At 32.2% G+C, this 18,952-nt stretch overlaps 2 long non-coding RNA genes across 2 annotated transcripts; both read right to left on the reverse strand.

Annotated features, from left to right (window-relative positions):
- Positions 1 to 1,996: 1,996 nt before the first annotated feature.
- Positions 1,997 to 8,096, reverse strand: LOC127725847 (uncharacterized). Its single transcript, XR_007993230.1, has 3 exons — positions 7,509 to 8,096; positions 6,496 to 6,653; positions 1,997 to 3,076 (listed from the first exon to the last, which is right to left on the reverse strand). It is a non-coding gene; the product is annotated as an uncharacterized LOC127725847 (long non-coding RNA).
- Positions 8,097 to 11,147: 3,051 nt separating this feature from the next.
- Positions 11,148 to 18,354, reverse strand: LOC127725844 (uncharacterized). The gene is made up of 4 exons (XR_007993226.1): positions 18,143 to 18,354; positions 15,168 to 15,242; positions 13,487 to 13,571; positions 11,148 to 11,334 (listed from the first exon to the last, which is right to left on the reverse strand). It is a non-coding gene; the product is annotated as an uncharacterized LOC127725844 (long non-coding RNA).
- Positions 18,355 to 18,952: the final 598 nt, after the last annotated feature.

An 18,952-nucleotide genomic window follows, 5' to 3' on the forward strand; every position in this document is an offset into this window, starting at 1 on the left:
TTAACAAGTTCATAAATGCTTCAACCAATGAATCACCGACAGGTCTTGATAACTGAAGAAAGCCATGTGTTCCATTGACTGTGTTTCAACATCGCAAAGTAGATATGTACCAGATCATTAGAATTATGCTTCACCCGCCGGGGTTAGTGCTCAAAACTATGCTCGCAAACTGGCACATATAGGATTATACAGTTTTGTTATGTGTTTAGGCTAGAAAACGAATGAATTTCGATTGCTGTGTCGATTTCCATTTTGAATAAAGAAATTATCGGTGTTGAATCATTTTATAATGGAAATTGCTAACTGTACAATCTATCAGTGAGATTCGGTGGTTGAGTGGTCTAAGTACTCCGTCTACGATATAATAGTAAGGTAAATTAAAAAAAAATAATGGACCGAAATACCTCACGGCTAATTTTGGTCTTATTTTGAAGATAAATATAATACTCTTTGATTAAGGCATGTCGTAGAGTGTCAAAGTGGAGCAGATTTATGAAAACTCTGGTCAAAGGTCAAAGGGGGACTTTTAAAAAATCGCCTTTTCTGAACATTTTGGACAATGTCTCGGTAAATGTTCATATTTAATATTCAGCTATGCAATAATATATGACAACATATAAAGATATTTTTGGGAAAGTTTTGTTAAAATGCCATACAGAACAATGGAGAAATAAGTACTGTAAAGTTTACACCCGGTCCATTATTTAATGAAAAAATTATGAAATTTATTACTGATTATTCAAACCCAAAAGAATGTTGGAACTATATAAAAACTATTCTTGATGCATACATGTCAGCATGAACACGATAGTAGATGAATTTTATTTCTTATGTTAATTGGTCAATCAGTACAAGAGCAATAAAGTATTGAGAACTTGTGTCCCCCTTTTTTTATAAAACAACACAAACAATGGCATATATAGCAGACTTGACTAAAACCGATTCGAATGCCCAATATTAATGTGAATTACAATCAAACACAATTCACAGAGATATTACGCTACCAAGGAAGCTGTCTAGGTATATAATACACTAACACTAGACTCCAATATGCACGTCCATTTGAAAAGGTAAAGGAATACTAAGAAAACATATGTGGATGTCATGGTATATAAAGGCAACAGTAGTATACCGCTGTTCGAAACTCATAAATCGATAGAGATAAAAACAAATCTGGGTTACAAACTAAAACTGAGGGAAACGCATCAAATATAAGAGGAGAACAACGACACAACAAAAACACAACATTAAAATGTTACACACACAGAAACGAACTATAATATAACAATGGCCATTTTCCTGACTTGGTACAGGACATTTTAAGAAAAGAAATGGTGGGTTGAACCTGGTTTTGTGGCATGCCAAACCTCCCGCTTTTATGGCAACGTCAAACACAACACCAAAACGACAACATCACATGACAGGACCACAATACAAATAAATGGGAGAACATATAGGACAAAGAAACACACGAATAATAGCTAGCAGAAGGTACTAGGCTTAAAATTCAATACGCCAGACGTGCGTCTCGTTCACACAAGTATGTAATACTTCCGAAACAAATATATTAATATTCGATACAATAATATCTCAAGTTGGTTTGAAAGCGCACCACCGCGTCAAGGTCCGAGACCACTAGCAAGTTTGTTTGTTTGGTTTTAGTATGTTTTTGGTTTTTTTAGAAAGAGAGAGCTCCCCAACCACATCAAGTTGGAGGCCACCAACAGCAGAAAACTTGAAATATTGGGCATTGAGATTAATAGTTCAAACATCATCCTTATCGTAGCAAACTTTTAAAACAATCTGATGAATTAGCTGGTTTCTACAATCACCACTGCCCTGAAAACAACAAATGCTGGTGCGCGACACATTCTGTTCGTAGCATACGCAAGATTTGCTACAAATAGTTTTGCCTTTACATGTACAAACAAGGTCCTGTAAAAAGTGAGAGGACATTGGATTCAAAATACTAGTATACTGAAACTATGGACCTATTCCCAATATCTTTATTCCAAAGGTGACTTAGTTGATGGTTTGGCGATATAAGCATTCATTCAAACGTAAACTCGAAGAATGTGCTTTCTGAATGAGGCATCTGAAAGAGGTAGTCTAACTAAGTAAAGCACCCTTAGAAAGCGCCGACTTCACTCTTGAGTTTTTTTTCAGATCACCATGTACTGATTGAGCATTGCTTCTGGGGTAATATTAATCTGCGATGAATTGGCCTTCCGCTGCAACAGATGTGCCAATATAGAACCAGCTAAATTGACAAACTTTGATACATGCATGGGTATTCTTTCGACGCCTTGTAATTGTCTTTTTTGCCAATTCCGATTGAAGAAGACGTGTCGGGTAAGAACGTGAGCAGCTGGTAGTGTGCCAGACATCAGTGGTCTAGATTTTGAAAAGATCCTTCTAGGAATATTTCGTCATGGTCTTGAAAATCAAAACCATTGTAATGCGGGAGTGCATAGTCACCTAAAAACCTTATCAATCCCTGTTTATTTTCAGGTGCACAAAGCAATTTATTACACTATCTAATTGATATGCATTCAATGAATTGAAGAACCTTAGATCTACCACCATTTGAAATATACTTTGTTGTCTCTTTCACGCATTTCCCTTTTCCATTCTCAGTTTTAATCTTTATTCTTTCTGATGATTTAGTCGAATGTTCCACATCATATCGATCAAACACGTCCACGACACACCCGACGTTTTCAAAACAAGGCATTAGGGTTTTAAAGGCGTCCTTGGCCAAATCTCCAAAACTGTTGTACCTTTTTACTTAAAAACTTTGTACAATACCAATTCTATCTCTGATCAGGGATGTACTGTTTTTTACTGCAGGGATATCACACACTCAACTAAAGATATACATTTCCGTACAGTATCGCATGAGTGTGCATTGTAATTATTATCCATATACTAACCAGGCAAAATTATTTGTCAGAGAGGTAGGAATAAATTGTAAAGCTGTTGGAATACTAAATTTTGACGGAAATAGATAGTAATAATTCAAAATTTAGGACAATCGTTAACTGCTTTTCACAACTTTTTCCGCATTATGAAGGATCTGGAAGAAAGGAAAAATATGTATCTAGCAAACTATACGACAACGAAAATGCTTTTTTTCACAAACAGATCATCATATAAATAAGAAGATGTGGTATGAGTGCCAATGAGACAACTCTTCATCCAAGTCACAATGTATAAAAAGTTGACAATAATAGGTCAAAGTACGGCCTTCAACACGGAGCCTTGGATCACTCCGAACAGCAAGTTATAAAGGGCCCCAAAACGACTAGTGTAATACAATTCAAACAGGAAAAACAACGGTATAATCTTTATAAAAAACGAGAAACGAGAAACACTTACGAACCACACCAACAAACGACAACCACTGAACAACAGGCTTCTGACTTATCATGTAGACTTAAAGTTAGTTTTTCGAAAGCAACATTATGCTCCGACTAATTTGAAACACCAGAAGCAAGTTGTTGTCTTCATATCAGCCAGTATTTAACAATGCATGCTGAACATGCTAAATGCTGCAGCGCCTTGTTCTTGAAGTAATCTATGTATAGTAAACTTACCACTGGATAGTTAGTTTGCCTGGTAATTTGCGTAATTTAAAACATAATCGGTACTCTCAAATTATTCGCCATGCCTTAATTGCTTATTTCGCTGTATGACTGTTGTATGCAGAATAAACATTTGGACCAGTCTAATGGTAATGCCATGGACCGTGTTTTAACAAAAGTTGATTCATCATCACACGTATTGGTTTTTCCCTTATTCAAATGTATTAAAATTTATTCTTCTTGTACATGTATAGGCTTTATAACACGACCTAAGCTACTTTACTTGTTCTTATTTATTGGAATTAGCACTGTCCATAATTTTCCGGATTAATTCGGATGTGTTCCAATGTGGTTTAAAATTAGTCTCTTCAAAAAACTCAACAAGAATAAAAACACCTAATAAGTTATCAAACCTTTACATCTGTACATATTCAAACATCTAGACACAAACATTGATACAAATCTATATTCTTATTTAGAAAAGTTCAGAAAATGCATATTTGATTCATTGTGAAAAACACAGCAATTCATAATGTCAGGGGGGAATTAGGAAAAGGGAGCGTAACATGACTTATTGAGGTCAATATTGACGACTGTCATACAAGTGAGAGGTTTAGCTAGCTATAAAACCGGGTTCAATCCACCATTTTCTACATAAGAAAATGCCTGTACCAAGTCAGGAATATGACAGTTGTTATCCATTCGTTTGATGTGTTTGAGCTTTTGATTTTGCCATTTGATTAGGGACTTTCCTTTTTGAATTTTCCTCGGTGTTCAGTATTTTAGTGATTTTACTTTTGAATAGTAAAACTTCTATTTGATGAGTATTATAAAAAGGCTTGTAAAAGTTGTTTTGTATGTTTTATTAACCTTTGATATATTAAAACTTCTAAAGTATTGTTTGTTCCATTATTTTTGTAAGAAATTTAATATACTTTGACAGACGGTAAGATTGAAAAAAATATCATATGCAATTGAATTCTTCAAATTCATTCTATGTGTATTATCATATGATATTTAATTTTGATATTAAATGAAAGCTGACACCTTACTCTTTCATTTTATAGCAAATATTTGCTGATATCTTCATTCAGGAATTATTTATAAGCGTTTCCGTGTTTGATAATGAAAAAGAAAAAAATCGGAAAATCACGCTTCATCGGGATTTTACAAAAACCTGCACCATGGCAAAACTCTACGACAGGGCTAAAATGATAGTATAATGTTTACTTTATCATCATGTGGATTTCAGCCGTGAGGTATGTCGGTCTATTAAACTCATTAAAAATAAGCCACTTTTCTTGATTTGTCACTCCACAATAACTAGCCTGTCAAATATTGGGTAAATTTCAAGACATGAATGTATTTCAGTGAATAAGACCCCTGTTCGCACCAATCCCGTCTGTCAAATTCTGAAGATATATTTGTTTGTATTTTAGATAATTTTTCTAACTTTGTATCATAAAGGGAGCTCAAATTATACTCCTCGTTGGTCAAAAAAGGGAAGGTATTCTCCCACTTTTATAAGCAACCACTTGCTTATTTCTTACAATAATCATTAAATAACGTAGTCGAATAACCAAGAATTAACATAGTAAAATGACAAAAAATGTACTTAGTACAATAACCAAACAGGAAAAACCGATGACGCGAGAACAATAGAAAAGTCACTCTCTTTATGAAAAAAGTCGGTGCCGATACTGATTGTTAGATTTGAAATGTCGTTCCAAATTGTTTGGTTTATTCATTTTTTATTACTGAATTTATATATTTTATTTGTAATACTTGTAGATACTTTTTTGAGTATTTGCGCATATGCAGCTATGTTGCTCTCATGTAAATTGTAATTTTCCCCGTTTTTTATGTTTCATGACGTTTCACTTTTGACGTACGTTACGTTGTCTAGAGTTGATATTCATTCCAAGTTAATTTGATTTCGGAGACACATCGTTATTTGTTTCGAGAGATCATAATTGAGAATTGTACGGATCACATCAATAAAAGTCGATAAAAGTCGAGTATGCTGTTGTTACGATAGTATATGAATCCAAATGTAATTTGATGAATAAAGATACTTAGTTAAATCGCATACTCGTCTTTTATCGACTTTTAATGATGTGATCCGAACACTGATGAAAAGTTATTGATAAAAATTAATCGTTCATTTTAAAGAAAACTGCTGTTAACCAGCGTTATTAGAAATATACATGCAAATACAAGATGTTTTGTGTTTGTTATTTATTGAGATGATTGCATTAGAAGCTTGTTAAACTGAAATTTAAAAAAAATGTTAATGTTTGCTGCATATTGATAAAAAAAAAACATGGATAAAATCATGTATATCTTTCAGGTCCGAATTTTTGTAGTTTTATCACATAGGCCTTAGCATGTAACAATTTCCCAAAATATACTTTTATATCTTTATGTTTTCGAGTACACATGTCTATACTTGCTCTATTACTTTCAATATAGAAATACTATCTTTTCGTGAATATAGCGATTTAAAAGTGTCTGTGCCGTTTAAAAAATAAAAATAAAGATTTTTACAAAGTAGGTAGATTTTTAATATTTTTTTGTACATGTATTTGCGGTCTTATCGATCTATTCACATTCAATGTTAACATCGGGATAAGGTCCGTTTAAATTTGCAAGTAACTTAATTTCAAAAGTGTAAATCTTTGATGCATATCAAGCGATTCCTTTGGATTTTTTTCCCTGAACTTTTTTGGTCTAGCTACATACACATACGGATAGTTGGGCTTTTCTAGAGAGCTATGCAGCCAGTAGAAAATTACATTGAAGTTGGTACTCAAGGAACTATGTACCCCAATAAAAGTTCTTAGTGTTTGTTTGTGTGTTGTTTTTTTTTTCATAGCATTATATGTATTCCTACGATTATCATTTCAGTTACCTCTTATCTCTGTATATTATCAGCCAGGTTCCGTAGTCGCTGTCATTTGTTAGTCATAAGGCTTAGTAAGTTTATGTACATCTACAGATGTAACTAAATAGTTTGTAATACATTACAGCTATAAACATCTTTGTTACATGTGAAGTTGAATTCTAATACTGAAAGAAAGAAGGATAGAGACTTTAATGAATAAAATTGATTGGACAACTGTACACATATTTTCCATATCGATATCTAATTTTGACAAGCCAACTTTCCTTAATCCACCATTTTCTACATAAGAAAATGCCTGTACCAAGTCAGGAATATGACAGTTGTTATCCATTCGTTTGAGCTTTTGAATTTGCAATTTATTTAGGGACTTTCCGTTTAGAATTTTCCTCGAAATTCGGTATTTTTGTAATTTTACTTTTCACTTTGATTTGATAATTTTATTAAATTAAAAAATTCACCAGCAAAATGAGTAAAACGCATTGAATGAATATTTTTTTTTATGTATTTATGAAACTGGTTGTGTTTTGTTTTTAATTATTTATGAAAATAATTGTATCGATTAAATTGGAAAAATAAAGAAACTGTCAGGAGCCTGCTGTTCAGTGGTTGTCATTTGTTGGTGTGGTTCATAGGTGTTTCTCATTTTTCGGTGTTTATATAGATTAGACCGTTGGTTCTTAATACATTGTAAAGATGCAGTGTAAAGAACCTTGTCAATTAGTTGAAATTTGATGTTTTGGGTCTTTCAAATTGTATCATTGACATTTATCTATTTTCATAAAGCTACAAAAAAAAGATAGGTGGTCCTGAGATTGAAAAATGATGATTATTGAGGACAAAATGAGAAAAACAAAATTGCATATTGTTATTGCGTGAGCTGCGACAACATATGTTATTTTATTTTCATTTAACAGTCATGTATATGTATCGATTTTAATTTAAAGGTGTACATTTCTATAATTCTATATATCTACTAAAATAATAAAATTTTATGATTGTGGAACATTTTAATATCTCACCTGTTCTGTGTTTAAACTATAATTACGTTTTCCTTGATGCCCGAAAACACTTGTTTTTGTCAGTCTTGTTGTGGTTTTCATTTTTCGACAGTAGTTAAGTCATAATCAAAATTCTCCGTTATATTTCAGTTTCTCAAAAGAAATAAAAACATTAAAATGCTCTGCAAATTTTATGTCAATTAGGTCCCAGCATTAGAATCATAGTGATATTCATGATATCATTACACTGGAGACGGACGTGTATTTATTTTATAGATACATATGTGCCCTGAACTAGCTATCCGTAACAGCGAGTACTATTAGATCAATATTTGAGTCTGTTTTCTTTTTGTATTAGTGCTAGAGTAATTATCTGATTAGTCAACCCCTCTCGACTGAAAACAGTTTGTTGTAATGTTGTCTTGTAACACCACTGTACCTGCAGATTAGACGGAATGATATGAGCTTACAAACATGTTTAATACTGCTAAAGTTTTATGTGCTTGTCTGCAAATAGACACCTGTCATTTTGTAGAATAATTCAGGCCTTTGGTTTTCTCTTTTAAATTCCTTTACGGGGCAATCATGACTTATTGTACAGTATTGGGGTTGCACCTTCTTAGTAGACATTTTCGAAAAGTCGTCTACACAGACTCTTACACCGACATCGACACCTACACGGACTACAAAAATATAGGGACCGTATCGAAATGTCAAATATTCTGAATGAATGATCTCGTAAAACATGGTTGCAGAGGGAAACAAATGTATTCTGTCATTTAACTTTAATTATAATTCGGAATCGGAGCTAGAAACATTGAGAAACACTGAATGCTCTCATTATATTTGGATTAATTTAAGGAATGAATTTGTGATATTCCATCTTTTTTTAAATTGTCTCCGTTTGCAACCATTCAAACGGATTCAGTGTTGCGGTAGAATATACAATTGGCGAATGAAATTTCTAGAAAGCATTCGGGACACTGTGAATACATTCAATGAACAAATTATCTGTCATTTGTGATATCTGTGCAGGCTTAGTTTATCGTCGACGGCAGCTGTGCTCTCAAATAAAGTATCGTATGTCTCATGAAGCAAGAGTATACACAATGTTTTAAATTTGTGTAAATCATCAGTTCTTAGGATTTGTAATTAACGTTTTGCTGACTTCAGTTGAAAATGTAGATTTCAAAATAAAAATAGTTGTATTGTGAAATTCCACACACATCAAAATGTCAAAGTAAAAAAAGCTACATTAAGTGAAAAAAAAAGAAGAAGAAAACACTCAAAACAAAAAAAAATACCGGTGTAAAATTCTGTACACCCTAGATTACACCAAGATAACTAATAATATTTTAAATTTATGTTTGACGCTATGAAATGCTTTACACCTTCCTGTTTCTGATTAAAGTTATACTAATTTACACAAAGCCCCCCCCCCCCCCCTTCTTTTAAAGTATAATACTAAGATCGGTAAATGTTCAGCTACTAAACAGAGCCAATAAAATAGCAAATCATTTAAAATAAATGTTTTGTACAGTATTCAAAATGTGAATTAGAAAAAAAATATAATACAAATGCATGTGTTCGTTGTACACATTGAGATGACCCTTCTCAAAAATGTTACCTGTATGCATAGGCATAGGTATTAGCGTCGGTATCGAATAGTTTTCGAAAATGTCTAGTAACCATACGATGACCTGTAATTGTTCACATCTTTGTACTTTGGTCTACGGATAGTTGTCTCATTTACAATCATTCACATTGCTCTCTTTATTCTTTTAATCAACAGATACTCTTCAGTTTTTCAACCGAACACAGCTGACACTTACCCAAAATTTGTTAATAAAAGGTATCGTCTGGAATAACAGAACTGATACGTTGAGCCGATAAAAATCATTTGTTTATCCTTACTGCTATGCATGCAAATAATTCTTAAAACTTTGAGATCATTTTATCAAGTACGTGGATAACAACATAATCAGACGTGTAATGAAATAAACCCAAAAATGACATAATATGAATATTTCACAGAATTAACAACTGGGATACATATCATGACAAGGTGTATTCAAACAGATATGGATTCTTAAAAATTCTTAGATCTACTACAAAATTTAAATCACAATCTTAAAAATTATGCAGCATTCTCGTAACATTTGATTTTTCTACGTTTTACACTACTATTCCTTTAGCTAAATTGAAAGATAAAGAATCGCACTGGTTCAACAAATAATACAACGAAGATGATATTATCGAAATGATGGCCTTTTTTGAACAACATATTTGTTGAGTTTGGTGGATTTATATTTCAACAGACATTTGGACCAAATTGGGTACTAAATTTGCACCCGAACTGGCAGAATTGTTTTTGTTAAAATCAGGGGCAGATCCAGAAATTTTTCAGGGGTGTCACACATACGAATTTTCAAAACGTATCAGCGATCGAAAGTGTAAACGACCATATCAAGATGTGAGTGATACACGTGCATCAGTGTTAATCTGTTTAGGCTTTCTTATCCTATAATCACTATTTAAACGTCCATATTCGCAAGTGATTACTCATTGTGAAATGCAAACAACTTTCACTTATATAGTCAGTTTGGATGCATTTCTTTACGCCTATTTTGTCTATTTTTAATTTGTATTTATGTCAGCAATGCAACCACATATCTAATTCGGAAGATAGCCCCCTAAAACTAAACAAGTCAAATCTATGAAAATGAAGAAACGGTCTTATGTTTCCGATTATTACATTACGTCTGTATATTGTTAATAATCAAAACGAATAATAAATCATATAGATTCATATAAAACCTTTTAAAAAACTAAATTTAAAAACAGTTCTTTAATTTCAATTTCAGATATATTGATGATGTCCTGACACTAAATAAACTAAATTTTATTGGGTTCTTGCATCTCATACATCCCAGTTGTGAACTCGAAATAAAGGATACTACTGACACTAGAAGGTTTGCTTCATATCTTGATCTTTTCTTCGATATTGACACAAATGGACCGCTTCAAACTAGAATCTATGACAAACGTGAGGATTTAAACTTCCGATTGTCAACTTCCCACCTTCAGCAGTGACATACATTCTGTTCCTTTCGTATGGCATGTTCACACTAAACGGAGGTCATTAGCAGGATTATGACCCTATTTACAAAAACTGCTCCAACAGAGTTATGAGAATGAACGACTTAAATCGAAACTACATGAGTTTTAAGGCCAACATCACCAAGTGATTGACCGATACGATATATATGTCTGTGTCTTAACTCAATAGTGACATGTTTTCGCAATCTATTCCCGATTGTGATATTTTGACTGAGTGTTGATTCGCATGGCGGGTCATAATTGGAGACGCTCGCCCTATCGAAACACCCGGTCTCGTTACCTGTTGACTTCATCGGGTTCCCCAGTCTTTGTTTGTTTAACGGGCATAAAGCTTAAGATAATAATAGGAATTTCTAATGTTTAAATAGTTATAATATCATCCTCTGTGTGCGGGATTTTCTCGCTTAGTGGAAGACCTCATGCTGTTTTTTGCTCTTTGATCGGGGTTGTTGTCTCTCTGACACATTCCCCGTTTCCATTCTCAATTTTATATGTTACATGGAACAAAGAAGTTTTGGGAGATTTCTGATACAAATATCATTAACAATATAATCACTTTCTTTAATTAAAGTATGTTTTACAGAAAACATAACTGCCATCATAATACAGGCCTCTTATTATTAATTAAGTAAGACTGAGAAATTTTTCTTTAATTTGCTGCTGAAAATATGTCAAACTATAATTTGATGCATACTTCTACGGAATTCTTTACTTCCAAGTTTTACACCTAAAATGAATGAATTATTATTATTCTTGATATTCAAACACTCTTGTGAACTTCGTAAGCCACAAACATGACACTATTCTAAATAGTATGATGTAATGTGTGATATTTTTAAACAATTGTTTCAAAATTCTAGTCGATTAATTGTTCTAAATGTATTCGCTAATTTTATATATTTGTCTAGGATATCATTTGAACGCTTTTTTTTTTTGTCGTTAACATGCATGACTGTGAGGTGTCCGAGTAAAAACTAAAGAAAATAAAAGAAAAATTTGGTAGGGTAATACTTCAGTTTAGTCTTGATAACAACACCTTTAGAAAACCAGACAACCAGACACTCTTCGACCATGAGATGCAAACCCCGAATTTTGTCGTCCTTTTTAATTCTTGTTGACTCCCACTTTTTAAGAAGCCAATTGCCCACTTGTGTTCTCCTTCGTGTTAACTTTTAGATGTGGTAAATTTGGTCCCTGTTCTTGTACTTCTGTTCCAGTGTTTGTATTTTATCGGAATTTTTCGTCCCATTCAATGTTTATACTTGTATTATTTTCACAATTACAGAATGATATTCGCCTTACTTTTCATTAAACGATGTTCGATATGTTAGTTTAAACATATTTTATTGTTCAAAATGACGAATGGATCAGACACAAGTTGACAACTTAGTAACGTCCTCTCACAATACAAATATAAATATCCACATTATTAGATGAATACGTCATATATCTTAAACTTACAAACAGTTTAAACATAAAGAAATGGAAACAAAAAAACATTTTGAAACGAATCTCTGGATTTCTATCGAGTAATAAACAAATCGAGTGCATTTAGCAATATGAATAAAACAAAACAAAAAACAAGTTGTCACCTTTTAAAACACACAATGATTTAATGAGCGAATAAATGTTTCTTTAAAATACATAAAATCCATTGATAATTTATTAATAAATTTGAATAGCAGAATCCATTCATCAAGTTTAAAAGGTTATTGTAATTAAGATTTTGTTCACTTTTTTCTTGCGCTGTATTGTGATTTCTCAAGATGTTGATAAGATATTTGACATATGATATTGTATAGTAATTGCTCTTTTGAACCTCCTCTATTGAATCAAAAATACTTTTATGTAAGGGTTATTTCATCGAACACTGTTCGATTTTTGTTTTTTTAATAACCCCTAAATGTACTCCTTGCAACCGTATAAGAAATCAACAAAATCAATCCAAATTACTCTTTACATGCATGTCCTCAGAATGTCGCAATCAATTTTACCAAAGCTGTCTGGAATCTTCATATGCGGATAATATGCTTTCTGTATTTGGCTTAACTGATATATAAGTTTAATTCGTTAACCATAAAAGAAAAAAACTGGTATTTTGATTGGAGGGCCTTCGTGTAACTAAAGAACATTGAGTTCAAAGTCATATTCTAAGGTTTTACTTAAAAAATATCTTTATGAAATACTAGTTGGAAATTAAAAGGTTACTATTTCGATCAAATAAATGTGCACGTATTTAAATTACCTTTACAATTTGTGTATGTCCCAATCATAAATTTTTGATTAAAAAATCATAATGACAAATTTTGAGTTTATGCTATTGTATGCCCCTGGATACCTGTACACTCAAAAGTGAAACTGTCTGTCTATTTCATAGAATATAATTTTGACTTTTATCTTGGTATAATTATATAAATATTTACACTTCTTGTATGATAATTTTGATTTAACATGTATACCTCTATTTATGAAAAGGAATTTCAATGTGTGTGGTCGCAATCCTTACTCATGTCCCTTTTCTGTTTACTCGAATTGTGTTCTCCATTAACAATAAATGCATTTTCATTTCAGCTGAAGCCTGCCTCCGGGTGCGGGATTTTCTCGCTGTGTTGAAGACCCATTGGTGGCCTTCAGCTGTTTTCTGCTCTTTGGTCGGGTTGTTGTCTCTTTGACATATTTCCCATTTCCATTCTCAATTTTATTTTCATTGCAAATTTATCATGATTGTTCTTTAGTAATCTTTTTGTGTACATGCTTACTTTTCATTCTAAATTTTTTCTTAAAATTCCCATAGCAAGACATGTCACTTCCATATTATATAATGATAAATAATGTTTGGATTGACATAATGAACCTATTATTGCAGTATAGATACTCACTTATGAAATGAAATTGTTCACACCTCATATCCTAAATAATGTTGTTGAGCATTGCTCTAGACTTCATGAAAGTAACCTCTGCATTCTTGTTAAAAAAAATATACTTTTCATTGTAACCATTATTACCTGATATAAGGTTTAATAAACTGATGTATGCAAGTTTAGATCCATTCATTATGCATGCCACTTATATTTTTCCTGCTCCAGTAGAAAGAGGAAATGGTTGACTCCTTATATCCCTTGATTGATATTTTAATGTTTTTGTCAGTTTCTTCGTGGTGATTTAGTTAGAGAAAAACTGTAATTATCAATTATAATCACCTAAACTAGATCTACATATTCAATATCGCCGTATATTTAAACGGGGTTGAATATGTTTGCGAGCGCTTAAACACCCCCCCCCCCCCCCCCCCTAAACCTTGGACAGAGGTTTAAAAGTATAACATAAGAACAAACTTTAAAAATCAGTCTCACTGGCTTAACTCAAAAGATCGGTACGAGGCACACAAAAAAACTAACATAATAAAATTGACACAAAACACCGAAATAAGAGTCTCACAGTTACTGCGATTAATTAAACTGAAAGACAAATGAACTTAAAAAATTGTCCACCAGGAGGGGTGATCTTTTGTAAACTGGAGGTAGCTAATTTCCTCTAATTTCACATAAAAGAACCTAAAACCATGTACAGTATTTCTGGAATCAGTGTGAAGCAACTCCTTACGTGAAACCTGTAAGTGACATTTTGTTAATTGAGAGGAGCTAATTACATCCCTTATTTCAATCAAAAGTACGAATCGGAATCAGTGAAAAGAAAGTTTTTATTTGACATCAAGAGTCAATTACAGTTACCAGAAATCGCTAACTGTCTCCTATACTTCATTTAGAAAGTTCTATAATTCTGTTTGTTTTTGTTTCGGTGTAATATCATCCAATATTCAGTGGAAATGTAACTCTGAGATTTTTTTTTTAATTTATCAGAGGGATTATTCAGTGATTGGGTGTCGCCGGGTGCATGTGACACCCCTTCAGGTTGACAAAAATGGAACATAATATAGAGTGTAATTCAAATTTATTTTGATTAATCTAACAATAAGTCTATCATTAAAAGTAAACTTGTCAATCTATTTCCAATACTATTAATTAATCTAAAGGCAAAACACATGTGCCTTGACATGCATTCTTATACAATACACTATTTTAACACAGACCGTTAACGGCTAATTCGTATCCTTTGGTGTGGAGTTGTAAAATGAAGGGATAATTCTCAATTTTAAATGTTTTTCATTCATCAATTCTATATATCAATACTTGTATTGTTTAAATGTTATTCTTAATTTTTCTCAAACATAAACGTTTTCCTACAGTGATTCCAAATTCCTATTGATTTTTTCATTCGATCCGGTTAAAATAAACATCCTAAATCCAATTCCTTAAAATTTATAAATTTCCTACAAATTTTACAGGGTTTGAATTTAATTTTTTTCCTTTTTCGTCATAAAAAAAGACAAAAATCAGCCCAAGTCTAAATACCAGCGAACCTTGATGGACCTAAAATAAAATGGTTTGAAAACCTAAAACTGTTTCGGATCTTTATACCGTCGACTTTTTTAGACATGTTGGCGTTGTGCCGAAGTAAAAATATAGTTATATTGATGGCAAAATACAAAAGAGACATTACCTAAGCCAGTAACTGAGAGCATTACAAATGCAACAAGCTTGACCATCCACACATCTTTGTCCTTTTTTTAATTGTCTACAAGATAGTAACAAGTTTCGAAAGTGAGCATTCAAAAAGTGAGCTAGTGTTCCTAAAACTTGTTTTTTTATGTTTTACATGCAACGATACTCGAGAAATGACTTAATTGATTAGCACTGATTAACATGTATTTTGATTGACTCATAGACATTTTGCTTGTAGATATCAAAGAACAATCATAATTCTGTTCCAACTGTAGAAAAGCCATATTCAGAAATGTAGAACGGAACTTATGTCAATTTCAGAACTTTTGATCAAGAGAAAGTAAAATGAAATCCTGACTTTCTGACACGCTTCTCAAGTACATAGCGGTGCACATACTTATCAGGTTTTCTTCATTATAAGGTGTGGTCATGGGATTATAGTTTCGACCAATTCATTTCGTGCAATATAATATCATCAATGCAATACAATACTTTATTCTCTAAAACCAAATACAATCAAAAGTATAGAGAATTACATGCAAAAAAACGATATACAAATAATACATAGTATGGTGGAGGTGAGTTAACATTGGTGTAGTATGAAATACAATATGTAAAAACAAACAAACAAACAAAAAAAACACGTTAATGTGATTTAGCCAGGAGGACCGATTTTCTCGTTTATTATTTTAATTAGTTCACACAGTCTTTTAAGAAGACTAAATAAAAAAATAAAGTACCAATTGGAATGAAAGCTAAATAAATTAGTCGCAAAAATACTTTTTTTTTTTTTTTGGTCGGACAGACAAATATCAGTTCAATAAAACAAATGAGCTGTCAAATTGACAGAAAACTGGGTTTTCTGTACTTTGAAATGCGCTTTTAGGCCTTTTTTACCTGCCATAATCTATGCCTATTTTCCAATCTATCAATGACCATTACTCCTGAACGACAAAAATCGTCAATATCAAACTTTACAACTATTTTGTAATCAGTGACAGCATATCAAAATTTTAAGAGCATTGACAGAACGGCTCAAAAGTAATTGCTCGGAAACATAATAAAGTGCAAATTTCTAATATATCTAGGACCATAACTCCCGAATGGCAAATATAAAAATCATAAATCGCGAACCTGACCACCATCCAGTCATCAGTAACAGCATATCAAAATTTTATGAGCATAGGTTAAACGATACACAAGTAATAGCACGGAAACGATATAAAGTGTCATTTTTCAATCTCTCAAAAACCATAACTCCTGAACGGTAAAAATTGTCAATATTAAACTTTACATCCATTTTGTCATCATTTACAATATATTATAATTTGAAAACCATTGGTTGAACGGTACATAAGTCATTGCACGGAAACTGTTGGCAGAAGCCCGCCCGCCGCCCACCGTACTTCTGCAACTTAATAACTGTTAAAAAAACCCGGCATGACTATGAACCAACCAGTAATAGTTCTTAATCTGCTGCGTGTTTGGAGAAAACAAGCAGAGGAAGTACCAGTTTTGAAGTGTTTGGTTAGACGAGGTGGAGATCGAGCCCAGGATCTCCTGTAGTCGAGGTCTTGTAATGATAGGTAGTAACCATTACCAAACCGACAAAACAATAAACACAAGCAGAATGTATCTTTGCCAATACTGTGACCATAAAGTGAAGAAAAACCGTAAATAGTAACAACACATAATTTTCATTGACTAAAACAATGTAGCTAGGTCCATTAGATCAATGGTTTGGGCGTGCAAAATATTATTGCCCATATCATCTGTTGCCTAAAAAAACCCTCCTTTTACTTAGTTTAATTTGCTTCATAATGGAAGAAATTCTGCATCAGATCCTTATGTGAATCACGACACGATAATATCATTTATCCTGTTGTCTATTTATGCATATCAATACAAAAATATCAATTCAGAACTGAAAATGCATGTTTAAGTCATATTGGCAGAAGGTTACAAGAGACTTCTGTCGGAAATCGCCTTGTTGTACATGACATTAATAAAGCAGTCTAGGTACTGACGTTGTTTATCATCTTAATGATGTGTTACAGTGTTATTTTATTTGTCTTTGTAAATTATCAACCTTTACTGTTTAGTCCATTTTGGTAATATCCTTTTGGCGTGGCTTGGTACTTATGCATCCCGCCAATGTGTTGTTGATATAATGAATTCATATTTACCTTAACGGAACACCTAAGTTAATCTCTGGTATTTTTGGTGCGGTTTGTTAATGTTGTTTGTCTTTTGGTCGTTTTTTTTTGCCATGGCATCATCAGTTTATTTTCGACTTATGAGTTTGAATATACCTTTGGTATATTTCGCCTCTCTTTTATATAATGCAAATTAATTAGTTTGGATAGACAATTTTATTTGATATAAAAAGAGTTTTGAGATAAAAGAGTGAGAAAACCAGAAGGCAACTGTAGTTCGTTATAAAAATGGGGTACAATAACAATTATCCAAGTGAATATACTTAAGTAACTAGGTTAACAAAAATAAAGCCAAATAGATAATTGCAGTAAATATAGTACACTATATAATTGATAGTGAAAATCGTATAAACTATGAATATATTTTTTAACAACTACAATTACTTTCTTCTTATTTTTTATTTTATAATCTGACGCACAGCGCTCACAGTGTTTTGTTTCATTGTTGCAATTAAAATCGATATATTATATTTTGTTATATTCCTGCTTCTTTTTTAACTTTGAAGCTCTATTGGCAGTCTTTTCACCTGATTATATTGCAACCATTGTGCATTTAGTATTGGGATTATTTTATTTATTTCTAAGATGTAATTAACTTTTTCCTTCTTTAAAAGAGAGGCGGAATATATCAAAGGGATGTTCAAACTCCATCTACTTAAAAATATGACTTTTTTACAAGTAAAGGATACATGATACACGAAGAGCAAATATTTCACCCAAATATTTATGGTTTTTAAACGATAATTTTTGAGTATACCTTATAGTGGTCTTTTATGTAAATCTGTTGATATTCTTAATACAAATATACTGGATCAAGGATGTTTACTCGATACTAGATGGGACTTAATTATGAATCTATATTTTACAACAATGGAATGCAGGAAAGAGTAATGGGTTCAAGTTTCTGTATCTTTTAATGAGATATCGGAACTAATCGTTACAAAATTATGGATCCAATACAAAGCCGTTGCACCTGAGGGATGAAATAAAAAGGAAATACAGTGGATATAATCAAATCCGGTGATATCATTACAAATTTAAATGAAATATTCATTCCAAATATTTCCAAAAATTATGATAATAGTATTTATCATTTCAAATAACTAAACTGCAGTTCGTGTGTGAATGAATGAATAAATAAACTCATCATAGATACCAAGATAAAACAGTTCATTAATAAGTTTTGTTTTGATATTTTGCAATACAAAAAACTCTATTCAACGATCATGTCAATGGTTTTGAACCATAGTCTAAATGAGGGATGTACACATTATCTTTGGTATACATCACTGTTTATATATCCCAAAATATATTTTTTAGCCAACCCATATGACAGAGGAACATAGTTATGGTCCATTTTCGCCCGTTATTTTCTTATACTTTTTAAGACTACTTCTGTTAGATCGTTTGACTAATTAAAAGCCGTATAATTTGATAAAATAGTTTGTAGTCATGCGTACTTGATCCGATGGAATGTAGTTCAAGATTATTATTTTTTCCGTGCTTTACTATCAGACATGGGCCGAATTACATTGCAATGTAATCCATTATATTACAATTACTTTGA

Source organism: Mytilus californianus, unplaced genomic scaffold (genome assembly GCF_021869535.1).
Source record: "Mytilus californianus isolate M0D057914Y unplaced genomic scaffold, xbMytCali1.0.p SCAF_15, whole genome shotgun sequence".
Lineage (NCBI taxonomy): Eukaryota > Metazoa > Mollusca > Bivalvia > Mytilida > Mytilidae > Mytilus > Mytilus californianus.